General features: G+C 29.9%; 2 long non-coding RNA genes across 7 annotated transcripts in view; one reads left to right on the top strand and one right to left on the bottom strand.

The window, feature by feature from the left end:
• The window catches only part of LOC143239951 (uncharacterized), a 32,163-nt gene extending 15,707 nt beyond the window's left edge, over window positions 1–16,456 (bottom strand). Inside the window, exons 1-3 of one of the 6 annotated variants that reach the window (XR_013021471.1) lie at window positions 15,845–16,065; window positions 11,692–14,551; window positions 10,654–10,849 (exon numbers count right to left, since the gene is read on the bottom strand). This is a non-coding gene — a long non-coding RNA (uncharacterized LOC143239951). Of the gene's footprint in view, window positions 1–10,653; window positions 10,850–11,691; window positions 14,552–15,844 lie in introns of those variants that run through there. The other 5 variants (XR_013021467.1, XR_013021468.1, XR_013021470.1 and 2 more) reach the window with 5 other exon arrangements.
• Window positions 1,061–14,699, top strand: LOC143239953 (uncharacterized). Its single transcript, XR_013021473.1, has 2 exons — window positions 1,061–3,535; window positions 10,501–14,699. It is a non-coding gene; the product is annotated as an uncharacterized LOC143239953 (long non-coding RNA).
• Window positions 16,457–23,741: the final 7,285 nt, after the last annotated feature.

Raw genomic sequence — 23,741 nt, 5'->3', positions numbered from 1 at the left:
TGTTTAATTACATCTCTCCCATGAGCAGTCAAATTTATAAATGAAAAAGCATGAATGATATTAAAATAAAGCAACACTTAATGACTGTAATTATGAAAAGAAATGGATCTTAACATATCGTTCATGAAGTATGTATTATTCACACAAACAAAGTAAATTATATTAGCTTATTATTAACTGCAATGGACTATTCCACTAAAACCTCTTTGCAAAGGAAAAGTATTTAACTACACCATCTCCCAGATAGTGGGTTTATTTAATGTAAAGTACAAAAACTGTTGAAAATTATACCCCATAATAACCTGATGATGTATCATTCATTATGAGCCTAAAATGCACAGTACAACATAGCTAATAATTATTTTATCTAATTAGTCAATTACAATTCAACCAGTAGCATACTTATATGACAAGTGAAAGGCACAATTTTAAATGTTTCATAAAAGTTAAGCACAACTAACTTCTTTCAGTGTCAAATTATTAGAGAAACATGTCAAACATTATTCCCATTTTTAAAAATCTTTAAAAGTTCTTTTCCCATTTGTAGACTATCCTACCAAACATTTCTTACAAGCATGAGATGTGTGAGATTTATTTCAAAATAAACTGAACACTGGCTTTCAGATACGCAGCACGTAAATGTGTTTAATATTGAGTAAAAATCAGCTGCCAGCTATAACTGTCTGATGTAAGTAGAGGATGAAAAGTCTGTATATACAATGATAAACAAATTATACTGCTGTGTAATATTACTACAGACATATTTGTCTTGTATATGTTACAAACAAACTGAATTATTCTATAGTAGTAACATCATATGCTCTTCTGCATTAGTTTGGTAAACAACTTTGTCAAGTTATTTAGCACCACAAAACAGTCACCTTATAGCAACATCAAGGTACAGCACAGTGACAATCATTTAGCCACATTTTCATGGTTGTAGTACTGTTTGTTTGTTTTTAGTATCTCCCACTATATAAGAGTATACCATATTAGCAGGGTAACAATCACATTACCCTTTTTTTTCATTGTCATGGTACTGTGTTTTTCTAGTGTCTGCCATTAGGTTGCAGCAGTTGTGGTATAGTAACAATCATTTAGCCATTTATGGATTATTATAACACAATGTATTATTAATACCCTTCATTATGTTACAGCATACCAGTCAACTATACCTAAATTATTGTACATAATACTAACTGTTCTCTCCTGTATTGTCTGCTTACCATTTTACTTCACCACATACCAGGTTGGCAATTTTACTTTGAGAAGTCAAAGAGAAGTCTTTTAGTTAGTGTTAATATTTCTACTTGACGCAAGTAAAGTTTCAATTTTGTATAATATACTTTTGTTTATTGTGTAGATTTGTCATCTAAAAAACTAATTTATATATTTATATATATAAAGTTTTAATCAAGTATTTGTGGATGTAATTTTACATGTGCATGAAATTTAAACAAAATTTATTTCTTGGTCTTGTAATAAATCAATATACCTACCAAAATTGTAATCAGCCTACACCTGTGGTGTTAATGTAATAAATATCTTAAACATGTGAATGTGAAAATTATCTGATGCATGATTTTTAATATATTATAAGTTTTAAACTTAAAACACTAACATTGTATTGGAATAACATTAGTGTTTAATGGATATTAACAATAGGGTTTAAAATGGTGTAAATAAAGTGTAAATATGTTCTGAATAATGAACACTTGTTTTCATAGGGCAGTTGTGGGAAGGCAGTTACTCTTAATTTTCTTGAATTTGAAATTAAACCACCCAAACATTTCTACATGTTAAAACTCCTAACATCCACCATTACAAAAAGTTATGAAATAGAACTAAATGAAACTACAGATCCTATCTCATAAGATCTTTTAACTTTGCTCTCCCTATCAGCTGTAGGGGACTTGTATTGTGATGATCAATCTCATTATTTGTTGGTAAGAGAGTAACTCAAGACTTGGTGGTGGGTGGTGATGACTAGGTGTCTTTTGTTGTATAATTAGGGATGACTAGTACATATTTAGCAGGTGACTTTGCAAATAGTTGCACTAGAAAATAATATTGTAACTATATTTTTAGATTATTAAGACTGGTTAAGATGCAAGGGTTTCCCCTGAGTGGTAGAAGTAGGTTTTGTCTGTTATAACAGTTGTTATCAAAATTTTTACAGCTATGAAACTTGAGACCAGTGGTTCAAACTGGTGTATAAATAAACTGAGACACCCAAAGTAGTTTTTTACTTTATTCTTTGTTTCATGTGTGGGTTACAATATGGACATTATTAAACCCATTATCAGGCATAAGCCCACTACTGGTAGGAAGAAGTCAGTTTCATTGTTTTGAGGAAATTCATTCCATTATTTGTGTAAATTTATAGTAACAATAAATAAAGTAAAAATAATAATCATTTAACAGACCTAACTAACAACAGTACAAGTTATGTAAATATAATAAATGTTATAAAGAACATGTTTATTTCTATTTGATGTTTTTCCTACTAATTTCTTCAATACTGAAGTAGAAATGAAAGTATCTTATTGCAGTCTTCATTGGTTGGCTCTTTTGAACAGTAGTAACAGGATAAAATTTGTAATGCATTAGAAGGTGTTTAATGTAAATAAGAAATAAAATGTTCATACATGTATATGCTATCACTTTGGTACCTTGGGTAGAGTAGAAAGTTGCATCTTTGCTAATGTCAGTTTTTGTATGTATAAATTTGTTTATATTGTTTATTAATTTCTTTACAGTAAATAGGATAATTGTTTGCAATTTTTCTGGATTTGTCTCTTACATTTACCTCTATAATTAATTATCTTTAGTTTTAGGCATTTCGTATTCCATTTGATGCTTTTTTATCTTGCTCGTGCAATGGTAGATAATCTTTTATGAGTCTTAACTTGGAAACTTTAAACATCAGTAAAATTAAAATTCTCAAATTTAGTAGTTTACAAACTTTCTTTATGTAGCACAAATATTTATGTTTTTATACATTGTATTAGACTACATCATGTTTAACTATACCCAATATCAGCTTGATCAAATTATTAAAATAGCATATGTATGTAAATTACAATTGTTGAAAATGTTTTTTCAATTCACATCAAGAGTATCATTTACTCAGTGATGTCGAGAAACCCACTTGTTGAGAAATTTATATGCAAAAATGGCTCGTTTGGGTTGAGAAAATATTTTGCATAGAAGAGCGAACAACCTTTGTGAACCTGACGATGACCGAAGAAGGTCAAAACGTTGTTCGCTCTTCTATGTAAAATATTTTCTCAACCCAAACGAGCCGTTTTTGCATATAAAAGTATCATTTACTTTTTAAGCAAACAAAAGTTAGATGTATCTTAAATACTAGACTGTACATTTTTGTGTACATGTTGGTTATTTTTTAATCTAGTGAAAATCTACTTGAGAACTATTTGGACTAGCCATCCCTTATTTTGAAGTGACAAACTAGAGATAAAATCAGTGTCACTTAGCTCCAACTTTTTGACTGTCTCTTACCATTGGAAAGGAGGTGAGTTTAGATGAATAAGTTTACATCACGGATGAATAACAATATCCACAACACCACCTTACCAATAAGATGCATTAAAATCATTGCATGACATGACTCTAATTATAGAGATCATAGGTGTTTTGCAATAGTGCTTTGTATTTAAAGCTCTTCATATTTTATATTTACAATAGAAAGAGAACTGATGCATTCATTATTATGGCTTAGTGCAACTTTCAGTTGATATGCATAACATCTTTTGCAATTGTTATATTTCTTTATATCTGTAGATTTACAGTACAAGAAACCTGATTTCAAAAGAGTGGTGTTAGATGTTTGAAAATATTTTATATTTATATTATATAATATATTCAAACATCTAACACTGCCCTGTACATTCCAACACTCGGTTACACAACCCCTTTCAAACATGTGGTCAGCTTCCGGTTAGTTACCTTCCTTTCTTTGTGAACCTAACGATGACTAAAGAAGGTTGAAATGTTGTTCCCTCCTCTATGTAAAATATTTTCTCAACTCAAACGAGCCATTTTTACATATATTTTTCTCTACAAGTGGGTTTTCTCGACATCACTGAATACTATTTTAGATTTATTATTAACTTTTCATATAGAAATGGTTCAGAGGGTGAAAATTGGGGAACACATAGTTACCAGTTATCATTGCTGTATTAGGTTCAGCATTTTACTGAATATGAAAATAAAAAATAATAGTATTTAAGTTAAAATTTCAAAACACATTTTGAACAACAAGAATTATCTGTTCTGAATTAAGCAGCTGAGCAAATGGGGAATTTATAAACTTTTTTCCGTACGCAAATATATAATTCTTAAAGAAAGAAAAGAGTAACCACAGGTAAAAACACAGGTTGCCTTAGAAAGGATATGAGAAAGAATTCAAGAAAAGCATAAGAAATTTAAAGTTGTTAGTAGTGTAGAAAATCAAGAAAGTTAGTCAAACAGGAAATAAGGACATCCAAAAATATATGTGAAAAAATCAACTGAAAATGAATTATTAATAAGTAATTTAAAAGTACATTAGGAGTAAAACATATTAGGATGGAGATAGGTCTCTTGAGAATGACAAAAGAAGACATGGATCTGATAATCATGAATTGGATAGGTTATTATGTTTTTTTTGTTTTTTTTTAGTGTTTCAGAATAAACACTTAATCAGTGTTCTTCATCTGAACAATTGATAGATAAAACTGAAGTTGAAGAAGATAATTGCATAAATTCTGAGCTTGTTAAAATTAAGAAGTTAAGGCTCATGGGCAAGATAATATTTCCCTCAGGATTTTGAAGAATTGGATGTCTGAGCCATTTGGTACTATTGTTTTTGTAAGTTCTTGACTAGTCAACAAGGATTAATGAATTCCGAATTACCTAATATCATTCATATCTTCAAGGGAAGTGATAGTAGTTATACCAGTAGTTATAGGCTTATTAATCTCACTTAAATTGTGGAAAAAGTTGTTGAAAGTCTGAAAAAAGATGCTTTCTGAAGTAATTTAACAAAGTTTAAAATTTTATTGAAAAGTCAACTCTAGGGGGAAATATTGCCCTAGGAATCTTTTAACATTCTTTGAAAAGGTGACACATCAAATGCTGGAAAAAATTCTTTGACTGTAAATAATAAGTTAATTGAGAAGAAGAGAGGTTAGATATCAGAAGTGGAGTATCTCAGGGCTCAGTCTTGGGATCTTTGCTTCTTTTTATTTACAACAAGATACAAATGAAGGAACACAATAAATTACTTTTAATATTATAGATATACTAAAATGTATTGCTAACTGTGAAGAGAATGCTACTGCTTTACAAATGGATTTATCATGTAGAGAGTTCTAAAACTAAATGGCAAATTGGCTTAAATTATAACAAATGTAAGATAATGCATATGGTTTACCAGAATTTAATCTGTATGTACAAGTTGGGTGATAATCACTTTAACAATGTCATAAAAGAAGTGTTCTTAGTGAAATAGTTGATTGGTCCCTAAAACTAAAGCAGTGTGCTGTTGCTAGTGGTATAGAGGAAAGAGATTTTCAGGTTATGTCTTCAGAAATATTGAACACAAGTCTAAAGAAGTTACAATTTCTTTGTATAGGTTATGGTTAGGCTGCATTTGGAATATTTTGTTCTGTCTTGGCCTCATTACTTCAAGAAAGACCTTGAATTGTTGGAAGGGATTCAGAAGAGGGTTATAAGTGTGGTATCTGGGATGGTTGTCTTATAAGAAGGGATAAAAACTATCCTATTGTTTTCACTTGAAAAAAGAGAAAAATTTGGATTAAATCTGATGGCAGTGTTCAAGATTGTAATAGGAATTAATAGTTTTGATGCATTTTTTTTCATATTTAACAGTTAAAGTACATGAACTAGGGGACAAAATTATAAATTTCGGCAGGGTAGGAGTCATCTTCAGTTAAGTCCAATTTTATTTTTCATAGAGGATGGTTGGTCTTGGCAATGGGTTACCTTCTGGTGTTCTGGATACAGTAAATATAAGCCAGTTTTAAAAAAAAAAGCTTTAAGTGTTGTTTTATGTATTTGTTTATTGATAAATAGTTTTAGTTTATTTTAGACAACAGAACTGAGATGTTTTTGTTGTTTTCTAATTTCAAGCAAAGCTACACATCTGTGCTAGTTGTGTATAATTTAACAGTAAATACTAGATAAAAGGCAGCCAGTTATCACCACACTCCACTAATTCTTGGGCTACTCTTTTATTGATAAATAGTGAGATTTACTGTCACATTATAATGCTCACACATAAAATTGTGCACATATTTCATGTAATGGGGATTTGAACCCTCATCCCTTAGATCATGAGTTGAGTGTCAAACCACATGGCCATGTTGGCCCCAAGTGAAGATAAACCAATAAGTTTCATACTGTCTCAAAACATGTTTATTTCTTAGAGTAACAATACAAACTGAAAAATAATATGCCTCTCGATAGATCTGTGTAATATTCTACAGTATAATGTTTGGATGGTTTACGGTTTATTTCTGAGAAAATGATTGAGAAACAATTACAGTTGTGTTAGAAAATATAATGAGATTAGTAATAATATATTATGCAATTATAATGGCTTTCCAGTATATTTTTCTGTACTTCCACTGTGCTGTCTTCCTTTTATTAATGCTTATGAAGTTCTGAAAACAAGTTGAGTTTGTCCTTTAGGTCTAAAACTAGAAACCAACCAGCTACCAATCTTCCAAACAAATGAACAACATTAGTTGACAATTTGAATAGCCAACTGCCACTTTACTATTCATATCCAGAATAACCAATGGAGAGACAACAGTTTGACATTCAAAAAGTTAATAGTCATTCCTCGATTGCCATCTCTCTCTGCATATCCCACATTAGTCGTATTTTTTAGTAGATAAACATTCAGTAAGGCCACTTTGTATTGTTTTGGAGATAAAACTTGTACTTGTACACTATTACTTTTTCACATACCTCAGTTTTCGTACAGTTTCTAGTGAAATATAAAATTATTCTTCAACATGTCTAATTGAGAAGTGTTCAGTAGACAATTCTGCTATTTTTTTTACTTGTTTGTGTCGTGGAAACCAAAACTGCACTCGCTACTTCGTTTAGTACATTTTCTGATACTTCTGTGACTTTGTATAGTGACAGATGATAATAGTGGAAACTTTCAGTTCAGGACTACACATTGGGTCATTTAATTTTTATTATAATAGTCTGGGAACAAGTCAGTCATACTTTTCTTTTTATACCAATTATTTCTATAATTATTTTGAATATATTATCTTTTGATATAACATAACCCACACCATTATAATATGAAATCATTATAGAATTCAAATTTGAGTATGATCTATTCATCTAGGACATTGAAAATAAGTTAAGAAAAACACAACACAACAATTACTTTATTAAAAGATGTTAAATAGTGATGAATAATTATTGTAATACAAAACTAGCTTCTACACTAACAATTTGGCCATTGTCTTTGTAGAATAAACACACAGTGTTTGTTCCACGGTAGTCATAAGTTACTTCTACCTGTTTAAAACTTCAGTTAAAGTGTATACCAACAATTTATGTTTGAGGAGGCTAATAATATAGTGTGTAATATGTCATTCCTGTCTATCAATAGAGTTATGTCAACATTATTTTAGAAAGCAATAAATACTTCTTTATTTATCATTATTAAGTACTAATGAACACTCATTCAGATATTTAGAGAAGTTTTTGTGTGTTTATAGTTAAGCATATAGCTACACAATGGGCTATCTGCACTGTACTTGCCACAAACACTGAAACAAGGTTTTAAAATAATGTAATGTGTTTCAGTACAACAAGGGATGTGTTGGTCCATTTCAGCTTTCTCATTATCTAAGCCAAAATTAACAAATTTAAAACTAGCACTTTTCATTCACATATCAATCAAGCTTTAGTTTAAAAAACTCAATCAAATTTACTTCCTCTGCAACATCTGAAGGCAACCTATTCAATAAGCCAACGATTCTATTTGAAATATAAATTATCTTGATTGAAACACTGCTTCTATCTTCCCTAAATCTATACTTTTCCCCCTCCCAAGTTCTATAATTATTTTGTTAAGTGTGAAAAATGTTGATCCATGAACATTATCAATTCTTTTTAAAATCTGAAACACTTCAATTAGACCCCCTTTAACTTTTTCTAAGACAAAATATTTTTAAGGAAATAAATCTCTCCTTGTGTGACAGCCCTCCATTACAGGAATCATTCTTTGAAGCCATCAGAACAAGTTGGTGTATTTCCAGAAGTACACAAAACTCCAAATGTGGTATAATTAGTGACCTATACAATAAAGTTAAAAATTTCAGATCAGTATTCAACATTTCTTCAGATACAACCTAAAGTTCTGTTTGCCCTATCACTAGCAATAGCACAGTGCTTGAATGGTTTTAGAGATTGATCAGCTAGTTACACCAAGATCCTTATCTTTCATGACACTATTAAGGTTATTCCTATCCAAATTATACTTAATTGGAATTATGATAACACAAAAAATTGCATTTATCATACTTAAAACCCTACTGCCGTCTATCTACTATTTCAGGTGTGGAATACTGCTTAATTATTCCTTAGTGAAAATAAACTATTCAAAATTTAGTAATGCAATCAGCAGATCCTAACTTTCCTTTATCATCCCAATAGGGTCTCACCCACATTTTAACCTTTTTCTTTACCCCTTATTGTAACTAGATCCTTAGCATTAATATTTAATTTTTACCTAAACTTTTTCAAAACATTCATTTTGATGCCCTAAGTTTCCTTATTTTTTTATACCATAACAATTTAAATATCTTAAATTTATTATGCTTTTCTTTAATTTTCTCTTGCTCTTTATGACTCAGTCTGGTTTTTATTTGCAGCTACCCTTTTCTTTAAGGAATATTTAAAGAAGAATCTCATCTAATCAGTATCTGCAAATAACCCAGATGGATTCAATCTCCTTGCTATTACTTTTTGATATCGTCAATTTCAACAGGATGCAAATTAAATTTCACGTATAAAACCACTCCTCCTTTTGTTCTTTATCAACAACCTGTAAACCTGCATTTTTGAGAAATTTCTGTCATCAACATCATCTATGTGCAAGTTATTCTAGTAACATTAAAATTGTCCATTCCTGTTTGTGCTGTCATCATTTATTTTATATTTCTAGCACCACAGTAGTAACAATTAAACCTACCCTTATAACCACTTGTATCAATTCATGCATTAACTCTAAAGATGTTATTAAAATAACCAAATTTTATTTTTATTTTCTTATCTATCTTACTCTATTTGTGCTGTTGATTTTATTTTCTTGCATAACAAACCACAATTTATAATATTGCTTGCAATGTTTCTTGACCTAGAAACATTATTTTAATAGATTAGAAATGTTTTTTTTTGTTGTTGTTGTTGCAATGCATCTTGTGATTTGAATTGTTACCTTATATCCTTTTGTTTATCAAATGTCTCGCACTTATAGAAAGTTTAAGTGATTTAGCTAAAAATATGTAGAGACAGTCCAAATACATTTAATACAAAGGCAGAGATGCCAACTATTTCAAATGACTGAGTGATTGTAGACAGAGCCCTTTCATAGTTTTAGTGCTTTTAGATTTGCCAGAAACAAGACAACCTGGTGAAAGAGGCCTTTTTTTTTTTCCATCTTGTGAAGGATCACATTGGTGTTTCTATGCTGCTTAGAAAACAAGAAATACCCATCTATGCGAGCACTAATTGGCTAACAGCACTGATGGCGTAACTATGGATTCCCCCACGTACCCCACGTAATGTATACACCAAAATCATAATGGTTTGCATCTCTGCAAAGGGAGCTTAGTTTTGAAACAAAATACTTGTTGCTTTTTGGTTGACATTAAACCCATTAACGTTAGTTCAATGAAAAAATGTGATGCCATTTACTTCAAAACTTTTGTTACATTGTCAATGAGCAAGGACGAATTGTTTATTTTTCTCACTGCTGAAAGTAAAGGTTGACACTGATTTAGTAATAACCTGGGCTCCAGAGGAATTCATGTTACTGTTTTGTTTTTAAACTTATGCCTTGTAGATATTTTAATGTGATTTAGATTGCATTATGCTCTCACTCATGTCATGAAATAGCACTGTTAATGAACAAAACCAGTTTTGTGTTGTTTACATTATTCTATCCTATATTGTTATTAATTTATTTCAACTTGACAAACACGTTAAAACACAGTTTACAGTTCTCTAATTCAAAATTTTAATAGTTAGTTTTCTTAAATAGATAAATACATAACACCAATACACATATTCAGTAAAACACACTTAACTCACTCATCTTGTTTGTCAATCAATAAGAACAAAGCTACACAAAGGGATATCTTTGATCTGCCCACCCAACAAAGCTTGAAAAACCCAGATAGAAAAACTGTCAACAAATTTCACAGATTCCTTCCCTTTCAGATTCCGAAGCTGAAGAAACATTCTAGGAAGACAGTTTCCATTGATTTCCCACCATCTAAGACGAACAACTATGCCTAATGTATGATAACAGAAAGCAATATTGGAGCATCTTCTTTAAGCCTTCAGGATTTTCTTTGGGTACTGCTGTTTTCCTCCACAACAATTTTTTTGTTGTAGAATCTTAAGGTACCATTGCATACAGACAAAACTTTTCCATTTTTCATTGGCATGATTGAAAATTTTTAAACTATTGTAAAGAATTTTGTGATTTTAAGACAGGTAAGAAATCCTTGATTTTTTCCTGATTTTGTTGCATTCACTTGTGTCTTCATTCTTAAGTATTTCTTGCCTTCAACAGGAATATTAATGTCAGCTTTGCAGGATATCATTACCATAACAAAAGTCTAATTGATAAATTTAAAAAATCAAACCACATGTAATAAAATTTGTATGCCATTCACTTTTCATTATATTCCTTATTTAGTTATGAAATTAATATTGTTGTTATTTAACCTATCCATTTAGTTTGGACTTTTTCTTAAAACATAATGTGGTATTTCCATTTTACATTTTAATCATCATATAGAGACAATCACAGATTGAACTACACATTTGTTGTGATAATTATTAATCATCAAAATTTGTAAAAATGCACTCCTTGCACCTTACAAATCTTTGTTTGATCCTTGTTTGGGTAATGTTTATTTTTGGTGTTGTAACTGAATGGATTCACTAACCACAACTTGAAATGCAAAATATAATAAAGTTAAGAAGAAAATCTTAATTAAAAGACAGTAAAAGTTTCTTCAGCCAGTGTGGTCTTACTCAAGTAATAATGTTAAAATAAAGATATCAGATTTTAAATACTATTTGACATAATTATGGTTAAGGAATTCATCATAAGAATTAATATAAAATTAAGATGTGTTTGTAATTTTCTTAGTTTATTAATTATTTTATTTCCTTAAACATTATTTACAATGTGTATTATTTTAAAATTTTCTATGTGATATTGTTAGTTGTGGGTGATAACAAAGTTGCCTTCCCTCTGGGGTTTTAGCACTAAATTGGGGACAGCTAGTGCAGATAGTACTCGTTTTTTTTAATAAAAATCATGTCAATTATTTGAAATAAAAATAAATAGCTTCTTTTTTTAAGATAAGCAGGAACTTACACTATTTGTGTACTCACCACAAATATTGAAGTCTGGTTTTGTCCTTTGACTTATCGCTGTGCCACTAGATCTGAAAGTACTATCAAATATTGTTTAACATGTAAAACAGAAAACATTTGAGCTTTGAATCTTTTATTGCTTTTATACACAATAGTGTAATCTTGGCAATTTCTGAGCAGTGGTAATACATAAACTCCACTGTTTATTTGAAAAAGAAAATTAGTTTTGCTACGATACTAAAGTTCTTATTACAGCTGAGAAACATCTAACCTTAATATGCATTAGATGTTGAATCTGCTACATTCCCCAATCATAACAGTGAATTCAAAATAACAAAAATCTTCTCTCATGTTCTGCTGATATCATTTCCTAAAATTATATTTACTGACAATGTATGAGTGGTTTTCATCATTTGTTTGTACGTTTCATAAGGCAAGTGTTGTTATTGCATCAGTTCTACATGTGGAAGTAGTTTTAGTTGGTAAAAGATGTGTTGGCCTTACTTCCTGTGTTTTGTAAAACAAATGTTACTGTTGCAAATATAGAAATAGCTGACCTCTAATTTTGCATCTGTCATAAACTTACTGTAACTCTCACTAAGTCTGTGATAAACTGGTTCTTCTCCCATTCTTGGAAGGGTATTTTATTAATTGTTTCCAGAACAAACTGTGCTGTCATCCTCCATATGGTGCTGTTGCAGTGACTATAAACAGGGACCAACTATTTATTTAATATACCTTTCATGAACATATGGTACTCAACTAGTCTTATACAAGGTAACTCTTTATGGCTGAAGTTTCTTTCCAAACAAATATATCCCGAAATATCTTTGTGTACATAAGTGACAGGAATTTTTTAGGCCTCATTCAACTTGAATGCAAATGTGTCAAAGGAAATTAATAGAAAAAAGAACAGCATTTTGTGATAAGGAAGGAATAATATATACCTAAGTTGAATGCTATTGTTTTCATCCTGTGTTTTGTGTTCATATCCATTATATTAAACAGATAAGCTTGTTCTTACTTTAACAATTTAAAATATCACTGAAAAATAAACTGATGTGTATCTTCAGCCTTGGCAAGTTACCCTATTCCAACTTTTCAGGGAAAATATTGGCCACCGTATTGTTCAAGGCTTCTTCAATCCTACATATTTTCAGTTCGCAAAATGTTATTAAGTCATGAGTAGTGACATTGATAAAAAATCCATCACAGTTTGACCAATGTAGTACTACAACTATCTCTTTCCAAACCTGTGCAGACAAGTTAATTTACTGTAGTGTACTACTTTTAGAAATAATGGAAAGTAAAACATCTTGGAATACCATTAATGAAATTAATTTTGTATCAATAATGCTGACAGATATCAACAAAGCTGTTTCGGTCAATCATAGTTAACTGTTACCAGTATCAAGAGCAATATGAGACAACAGTGTTTCACAGATTCTTTTCATGAACCAACTGGATCAAACTTGGGCACTACTAATTCCATTCCAAACATAATTTCTGAGCTAAGTACCTTAGAATTCAATGAGTGGTTGGCAGAGATAAATCCAGGCTTTGAAGAAAAGGAAATAAAACCCCTTGGAAAGTGTTTCAGATTGTCATTTACAAAATTAATCGCTGCATATAGACTTTCTAGACAACATTGAGCACCATATTACATCAGATCTGAACCCTTTAATCTGGTGTTCAAAAACCATCACATGGAGTTCTTCCAAATGTGAAAGGCTTCAGCATCATAAACCTCATAATAATGGAAACAGATTCTAAGCTGTTAATCAACCTTGTGATAAATCTCAATTTCATTAAACTTCAGTTTCTGATTGAAAACTAGGAACCAGATGACTGTGATGTCTTTACAACTTTCAGCTAATATTCCTGAAATGCATTTTATTGTATTAGCAATGTGATAAATACAAACAATACCAACACTTTTAAAACATGTTCCCCCACTTCTATACTGAACACTACACCAAGGGTTAGTGATATGTTTACTGACTTGTAATGGCAAAATCTGGGGTTTCATTTCTTGCAGTAGACAGAGTACATTAAAACCATTGTATATTTCTACTCTAAAACTAATAAACACTGAAAAATATCGTTCATGAACTCTAATTACATGAATCATGTCATTTCACTGTTATATCCTTACAATTATTTGCAATTCGTTAACAACATATAATTAAAGTTACAACATAAAGTAGTAATATAATGCTTTGCATGCAACTTGTTATGCAAATGAATTATAAAATAATTAGATACGAACCAGTTGTCTTCTACCAAGTAAACCAAAATATCTTTTCCAGATTCCTTTACAAATTCATAGGGCTTCTTTATGGTTAGAAAAGGCTTAATCTCAACAGAAGGAAATTTCATCTTCTTCTGTGTAATCTGATTATGTTTTAGATAACATTTCTTAAATAGTTTGACAGAAAAGTTTTGTGTATAATTTCAAGGAATGTTAGAACCTTGTCAATGTTAATGAACTGCAATTTGGATCAAGATAATCATTAATTATAATGTATTCTATCATAGATGAATATTTTAGCTGTAATAGCACTTTAATATGAATGATAAAAAATGCCTAACAACACACTATTCAGTTGTTAAGATAATTCATTTAAATTTGTTCTTTGAAATCATGATAAAGTAGAGCATGTTGCTAAGTGTTTCACATATATTTCTATAACCCAAATATATATATAAGCCATTAACCTACAACAATATTGTACATTCAAATTACATTCATTACTTTAGAGAAAGAACTTCAGAGATTTTAAAATATAGTTACTTACAATTTTACCAAGTTTTCCATCTTTCTATTTTCCTGAAGAGGATGTAACCAATGAAAGGAGCTGAAAAGCAGGATTATTTTCTGTAACAAAAATTAATTGTTGTTTTAAGGTTATAAGCACAATGAATATTAAAACAATAATGACTTCATTCTTTTATTTGTAAAGACTGTATTTCCAATATATAAAATTTATATTTAAATATGAAAAATAAAGTTGTACCATATGTTATTGTCTGTCATTCAGTGTTAATTTCTATAAAATCTACAATAGCCAACAGATAAATAGCAATTACTCTAGTAAATATCACTAAAGCACTGTCTTGACATCCTCTGACAACTCAGTGGCAAACATAAGATTTTGATATCCATAGTTGGTTGAGCACGTATAGCTCATTTTGTAGTTTTGCTTTTAACAGAAAAAAAAAAAAAACCACTGTAAATCAATTTTGTTTAATAATGTGTGAAAAACATTATAAAATCATATTTTCATTTACCCAAAAGTACACAGCAAGTAGACCCAAAGTGCAAAAATATCATAGGTTCATAGTATTAAATTACCAGAAAGTTTTCATTATGTGAGATTAGAAGTGTCTGAGTTCAGATTACCAACAAACGTGCTGACCCTCAAACATGGAGCAAACTAGCAGTCACTCATTTTAACACATGTATGTAAATTAAGTATAAATATATTGCCATCATATGCATTACAGACAATATAAATTCAAATAAAAAATTATTTCTCTATTAGTTTACTAGCATTAGATACTTTTCACCTAAATATTTATCTTGCACATTTAAATATTTTGGGTATTTATGTTAAAAAAGAGCCATTCAGTAAAATAACATGTTTAAATGTGGTCATTATTGTAATGTAAATCATAAACTGACCATCATTATCTAGTGTATAAAGCATTTGCTTCAAATACTGTGACTTTTAAATCTTTTTTAATACAAGGTTAAATGTAAACATATAGTAGCTTACAGGTTTGTAGCTTTGTTTTGTATACTGACAAATTGTATCAGTGAATGCAGGAAATAGTTAAACATTACAAATTTGATGGAGGAAGCCAAATCAAACCTTACAGTTAGTAATTTGGAATTTTATAAGTTATTCTATCCAGACAAATAAACTTGAGACCATATTATGACATTTATAACTTTATTTTGTATGCAATTTTGGATTAATTATCACAAAAATTTTCAAAAGGGATGGACAAGATTAATACTGAAAATTCAGGAAATATTAGTAAAAAAGGAGAGATATCTGCAGGAAAACTAACTGTAATGAAACTATTGAGTTACTTCAATATATATACAATCAAATAATAATTTCTAAAGCATATTTCATGAGTGCTTTCCAATTAAACAACCTACCTAAAGCCAGAATACTTTGATTATCACGAGACAGAACTGTTGCATTCAGGTTTGTAATATCTCCAACATCAGTTTCCATACATTCCTGGTCTTTACTACTCGGTGTTTCCATGACAAAAACATGAGGGAATTCTTCTCTACAATTATTATTAACACAGGTTAAAAGAGTTGGAGATGCTGAAGCTTACTTCTTCAGATCTTCAGCAACTGTAAATTAAAATACACAAATGATCCACGGAGATATAGAAATTGACATATTTGCTAACCAAGGTTTTCTGCTTCATCCATATTAAATGTTTCAAAGTGTATTCTCACAAAGCAATCGTAACAGGTTCAGAATGTCCAAGGTGTAAAACATCACACATACATGTACGACTTTCTTAAAATTATATGCTTAATTTAAATTTATAATTTATTGTTATACTAGAGGTACAAAAATAATTCTGATAAAAATAACTTCAAACATTTTAACAGAATGATTGAAAATGACTTAATTTAAAATGTGCCATTTAGAACTGAAGTAATAATTTTGGCAGTTGTCATAAACTTTATCCTAATGGTAATCACAATAAAAAAAAGAAAGCTAATATATAACTAAGCTATCAATGAGCTACTATTTCTAATAATATTAAATCTCCATTTTCATGTTGTATGAATAATGATAAAATTTGAGCAAGTATTTGTTTTTCTCAAAATGTATAAAGAAATAACATTTAATAAAAATTACAACAGAATTTATAAAGTTAACATAATTTGAAAGTAGTCCTTGAATAAATACTTCTGCAAAAACATTTTAACTGGTCTCCTGATGAACTACAAAGTTACTGAACTATTTGTGTTTGTTGATCTTTCTCTCATACTCCTATACTTATTAGCAAGTGAAGCTCAAAACTAGTTTCTAATTATTACTGTTTTTTTCATTATTTCAACAGTCAATTAATAGAAATTTCAATTTGTGATATATCGTGAACCTGGCAATGACCAAAGAAGAGACCAAGAGATGTATCAAGAACATCTACAACGACGTAAGATGATACTGTTACCTATGATTATAACCTTAGATCACTGGTCGTGTACCAACTCAACAAGAAGTAATCTTTACTTCTACTAAAAGACGAGTGAACTTTTAACCCCAAGTACTTTTAAATCGACCCACAAATGACATTAATAGAGTTATTGTTAGCTCTGTTGAAGAAGCTTTTAACAATATGTTAAGTCGTAGTCGTAACTGTAATTAGACTTAAGTTGACAATATAGGATGTGTATAAAAATTATTGAATATGTTATATATATATATATCTTTGTGTCTGTGTGGTTATCGGACATTTCTCTTTATATGTTTCAGTTGTAGAAATACCTGTAGCTTTACTACGATCATTTTTCTTTTGGTGAGTGGAAACATGGCATAAATAATGTATTTTACCAGAAAGAAATAAAACGGGTATGCTTTTTATTGAACAAGAAAATCTTATATTATCAAGAGATAAGTGAATAATTTTCGAAGATATACCATTTTTACAGTATGTTCGATTAATAATTTGATTACGAGAAGAAGTAATATTGTTCGCAAGATCTTAAGTTGTAACTTAAGCAACTCGTAAGTTGTCGTGTCAGTTTCAATGACGGTGGTTTGGAAAATATTACGTCAATTTATATGACAAATCAAGCAATAGCAATCTAATGTTCAGTAAGAATCATACAGGAAGGAACTGAGAACTGTAACACCTTAGTTAGACGATATCTTATCAAGACAAAAGTTTTGTAATTATAATTAAATTATATTAAAGATAGCGTCTCGATTTCCGATCGGATTCCACAAAATGTGGTTTAAAAGACGCAAGTAGAAATGTTTTTTAAATTTTTCTTCACATGAGCAAAAACATACGATTTACGTCAATTAAACAAAAAATCGAACAACAAAGACAGGTATAGATACAAATAGTTAACTTAACAGGTCACTGTAATGAACTAATTAAACCAGACTCTTCAATTAGATGACCAGAAATTTAGGAAAGTGTCCTAAGTCTTAGAAAACATTTTGATACCGGAATCAGACCGTCTGAACTTCATAGAGCAGGAACTTATATGTTAGCTTTCAATTCTAGAATTCAAAATAACTAATAAAAATTATTATTTACAGTTGGAAATTGTAAGACTGAGTTATCTAGGTTAGAACAAGTATTATGTATGTAGCTGAAGATAGAAAGTTAGTTCATACTTTATACATCGAAATATATTAGAAAGAAATAGTGGATGAAATTGATAGGAAATTACTTCCGTACTTATAATATATGAAACCTACTAATAGTGAATAGATTTATAAGTATTACAAATGAACTTATGTAAAGACAGCTGCAGCATAGGATACACTTAGGGTGTTTACAGAGATGTGTTTGAAAGCAACGAATAGAATGTTCAAATTATATAGGATTGCATACTTAACCTCAACCTTTAACTGTTCGTTAGCTCTAAGTGTGGAAATGAAAGAGAAAGATATCCCGAAATGTGTAGAAGGTCCCCTTAAAGTACATAACCCTGAACATCTTAAAAATAGAATAATTATACTTACATTATTTTATTGTTACAAAATTAAAACACCAATAACTTGGTTATTTTATGTGTAAAATATGAACTTACCTAATCGATACTATGCTCTCAATGAAATATAAATATTTTTTTTTTTATCGAACTTAAGTAATTAAATTAAAGAATAGTTGATATCTCAGATTGGTCAGCTTCTAGCCAAGAAACTACGTTGTCCTCTTGTTTTAGAAGTAAAACTAAATATACATGAATTCCTTTGAATATAAGAGTACCCTACTAGCAAAAGCTATTGCCTATAAAAGAGTTATAGCTAATTCAAAATATAAAACAAGATTTAAATTTTAAACGACTATCAATCTTAAAGGATGACATCCGAAACTTGCCCTGTTCGAGAGCTGGGTAAAGTATCAAGGAATTTTAACAGCATGTACATCACAGGAGAGCTACAGTTTAAGTGGAAGTTGACTGATTCAGTAATGATAACATTGTGATTGGTAGTTATATTTGTAAGTATGGTGTTATACACAGTACGTGAAAAATTGGCTTTAATGACATATTGTAAGTTAGATACGCTTATTCAAGAATAAAACCAAATCAGGCGCGGGCAACAATAAAAGGTTGTCTTACTTTCAGGCCACTGAAGTGGTTGAATTATGTGATGATATCATCTGATTTTGATATAGAGTGATTTATAATAGCTGAACATTAATATTGAATTCGTAAATAATTGGCGAAGTTACCTAATTATAAGTTAAATATACAGATCAAAATTAATAGAGTCAATTAATATATATATATATACATATGTTTGAGAAACCAAAAATGAAATGTTCGAAAACAGGCGTACAAGAACAAGATTAATTTCCCACAGACGATAACAAAAGAAGTTATGAAATATTACCGCAAAACAGTTAATGAATGACAAATAAAATAAAACCCACATTACGATAGTGTTATTCCAGAAGAAAACAACTTGAGCGATGAAGTGTTAAGTGATACATCGAAGTGCCTGTAAAACAGTTAAGTGAGAGAGTTGTTACAATGTTCTCTTCCGAGAAGACATTTCTGTTATGAGTTTAAAGAGACGACCAGGAGAGAACTAATCGTGAAATGAAGACCAATGAGACGTGTCTTGATTGTTACGGATGGACTGCAATTTGTTGTATTAATTAAACTTAAATAATATAACGTGTTCCATATTAATCACTCTTTTCTTAATTTGGAGGGTTTTTTTACGATAAGTATTATATGGTTAAGTGTTATATAGCTAATGAATATTATGTGATTATGTACTATCATTGAGTGTGTTTACTATATATCACTGTATCTATGAACAAGTGTATAATGAATTTATGGTACATATGTTTATGTACATTCATTTATTTACATTATTAATATTAGATTGTAAATGGTGATGGATGTAAGATGTAAGGATCGAAAAAGTGAGCTTTTACGAGTAAATATTTATCAGAGATTTTTATAAAACAAGTAGGAGTGAGGCCTCGCTAAATATTTTTGAAGTATCGTACAATATTGGTTAATATTGAGAATTATGATACAGAATACAGTGAAGTGTCATTAGACACGTGTATAAAACAATTATGATCCTAGAACAACAATGCTTGAATTAAACATGTTGAGAAATATTTTGCTGCTCGTTTAGCGTTTAGTCTGTAATTAGTTGACGCTATTAACTAAAGAGTTCAACCAAGAAGAAACTATAATAGATTGACACCACTACAGTGTAAGAAAAAAGTTACAAAAGATTGAATACCAACAAGCTTAAAACTTCGTGACATGTAAACAACTGTCTTATTGATTAAATATCGATAACAGAGAATGTAGAGATACAAGATAAATATCCGGGTAAAACATTTGACCATGTAGTAATATTTCTTTTACAGCATTTATTTTCGAACTGTCAACACTCGATATATATTCTACAGAAATTAACCTAAGCAAGCATTCGATTCTGTATCAAATCGTGTTCCTTGAACAGGAGAAACACACAGACAGACAGATTAACGAAATTTTTCTTTTAACAATAAATTATACTTTATTTCTTACTTTATTCAGTTTATTTTTTTATGTTTTTTATTGCGAAAAAAATCAAACTAAATTTCAAGCAGAGTTTTAATTCCTAATTAAGTTTACATTAATGTCAAATGTACATTTTTCTTGCACTGTATAACCTTCGGATTGTTTTTTAAATAAAGGTAAGATTTCAAAATATAACTTCTACTGGCGATAATCCGGATCCTAACAAGCTGTAAAATTAAAACATATATAAAGTTTCACATAAGTATAGTTAAAAGCACAAAATTGTCGATGTTGCTATTAATAAGTTATTTAATTGACATAAATAATTTTTAAAGGATTGGGGCAGTTTATGCGGGATGACGAGAAACCCACTTCACCTATTACAAGTGTATTTTGGTGATGATAAAAGATGTTGTAGATGAGATTTATGTCTATACATTTTTGTTGGAGAACAATATATTCCTGTTACTGTTATTATCGAGTGGTTTTCTAAGAGGATATCAACCATTATATTTTCATTGCTGTTGTTCATTTGGATTTCAGTGACGGAAAGGTGTTCTTTATACGATAACATAATTATTCTGTTGGTGTCTTGATTATTTCTTCTATCTCTTCTTATTGACGTATGGTTACATATTCTGAGGATAAATTAGTGTTACACTTACAATAAGAATAACAGAGTTAATATCATTTATTAAGTCTTCGATCTCGTGTTTCTTGGAAGCAAGTGCACCTTGGATGTTGATACTTAGAACTGTGAAATTAAAATTTTAACATGTATCCTATGATTGTTGTGATCTTGCGGTATATGTGATGTTATGTGTTTTTTTAGCTATGTCTATGAATAGGTATGTGCTATATTTCGATTGGGTCGGTTTTGTAAATTCTGTAATAAACTCTGTAACAATGTTTTTAATTAAGTTTACTGTCAGACTTATTTCATCATTTGTGTTTTCTTTTACTGTAAGATTCTTATTTTCTTTGTTGTTTGTTGTATCTGTGATTTTGTTAAGTTCTTGTAAATTGTTCACTGTTTTGGTTGAGGTTTGTTGTTCTTTTGTTGGTGGTTTTGGTTGTGTAGAGTTTCCCTTCAACATTTGTGCATATGTAAATGAACCTGCAGTTTTGTGTGTTTGTTGTGTTAGATGTGATACCTTGTGTTGGTTTTATTGTTTTATATCATAAATGCGTTGTTTTATCTTTTTATTTGTCGCATCCATTATAATTTACTGTTTGTGTTTCTCCATAATTACAGCAGTTCCGTTCAGCTTGATCTTTTTTACATGCAGATATGTGGTGTTCACCGTCACATCCGCAACACCTCGGTGTTGCTAGACATACCGCTGAAACGTGTTCATATCGTTGGCAATTATAATATTGTGTAATTTCTACAGCTGGTGTTTTAAGCTGATCAACTTGAATTTTGGTACCACAAAATGCTACCATTGTTTATCAGTTCCAAGATGTTGTAATGTTGTTCCATGTAAACTCTTTCTAAATTTGTTGGTTTCTTAGAGACCTTGGAGATAATTCTTCCCACTATAGGGTATGGTATATTTAGTTTATGTAATGCTTGCTCAATATCCTGTTTTGTTATGGAGTGGTACACCCTACTGATTACTATTGCCTTAGGCTGTGGATTAGTTCCTGGTAAATATATATTCATGTTTCCAGGTGCAAAGGCGTCCATGGGCCATTCTTTAAGTAGTTTATTTACGTCAGCAGTTCCTTGAACTCGTATAATGATACCGCCCCAAGGAAAACGCTTGACACCAGCTGTTTCAACACCTGGTTTACATCTGCTAATTTCCGCTGCTAGTTGCGGTTGATTATATGTGCCAGGCTCGCCTCAATAATAATAGAATATTTGGGTGTTTTGTTTTAAGTGGTGTATTTTTTGGTTTGTAGTTTCATTTTGGAATGAATTTTCACTTTTTCTTTTCGACACTACCTGAGTAAACTCTTGGTTTTCATTTGTTTGTTCATCGCTTTGTTCTAGATTTTTCTTCTTCATTAGTTTTGCGTTATCAACATCCAAGGCTTTGTTTAAGTTAGTAGCATCATTCGTATTATTTTTAGTGTAGGAAGGAACTATCTCCACCTCTGTATGAGAAGTTTCTTCAGCTTCATCTTCAGAATTTTCACTTGAATTATTTAACTCTTTTTCTTTCTGGTTTTCGTTTTTCTTTTATATTCTTTTTATTATTTTCTTTATCACATTTCAGAGATGTTAATTTTGCTTTTGTGTTGTATTGATAATAATATAATCATATATTTTTATATATTTTATTTTAATAATAAATAATACCTAATAATCTGTATTGTCTGACAGTATTTGTTGTTGTTGTTTCTCTAGTTGTCTGACAGGGTTTGTTGTTGTTGTTTATCTAGTTGTCTGACAGTATATATTTATTGTTGTTGTTTTTCTAGTTGTTTGACAGTATATATTTATTGTTTTTGTTTCTCCAGTTGTTTGACAGTACATATTTCTTGTTATTGTTTATCTAGTTGTCTGACAGTATATATTTATTGTTGTTGTTTGACAGTATATATTTATTGTTGTTGTTTCTCTAGTTGTTTGACAGTATATATTTATTGTTTTTATTTCTCCAGTTGTTTGACAGTACATATTTCTTGTTATTGTTTACCTAGTTGTCTGACAGTATATATTTATTGTTGTTGTTTGACAGTATATATTCATTGTTGTTGTTTGACAGTATATATTTATTGTTGTTGTTTCTCTAGTTGTTTGACAGTATATATTTATTGTTTTTGTTTCTCCAGTTGTTTGACAGTACATATTTCTTGTTATTGTTTCTCTAGTTGTATGACAATATTTATTGTTTTTGTTTATCTAGTTGTTTGACAGTACATATTTATTGTTGTTGTTTTTCTAGTTGTCTGACAATATTTGTTGTTATTTATCTAGTTGTATATATTTGTTGTTGTTATTTATCTATTTGTATATATCTGTTGTTGTTGTTGTGCTGAAACATACAAAGTGAGTTACCTGCTTTCTGTCCAGTGCGGGAAGTTGAAAACTGATTATTGATGTTACATGATAATTTTAGAAACTTACCATTGACATACTGAGGGAAAAACTCACTGATTTCAACATAAATTATAAACAATATGTTTCTCTAATGTATTTGTATTTTGATGTAAGATAATGTTTTTTGAATGTATATTTACAACATTCGTGTATATTGACAGCATATCGTAGTTATAAATATTGCTGTTTGTTTTGTAATGTCTATTTAGACACAGAAAAGTTATACTAAAAACAACACCATAAATGTCCACCAGGGGCGCT

Source organism: Tachypleus tridentatus, chromosome 13 (assembly GCF_004210375.1).
Source record: "Tachypleus tridentatus isolate NWPU-2018 chromosome 13, ASM421037v1, whole genome shotgun sequence".
In the NCBI taxonomy this organism is placed as follows: Eukaryota; Metazoa; Arthropoda; class Merostomata; order Xiphosura; family Limulidae; genus Tachypleus; species Tachypleus tridentatus.
Note: the sequence above shows the minus strand (reverse complement) of the source record. Positions and strands in the feature narration are given on the sequence as shown.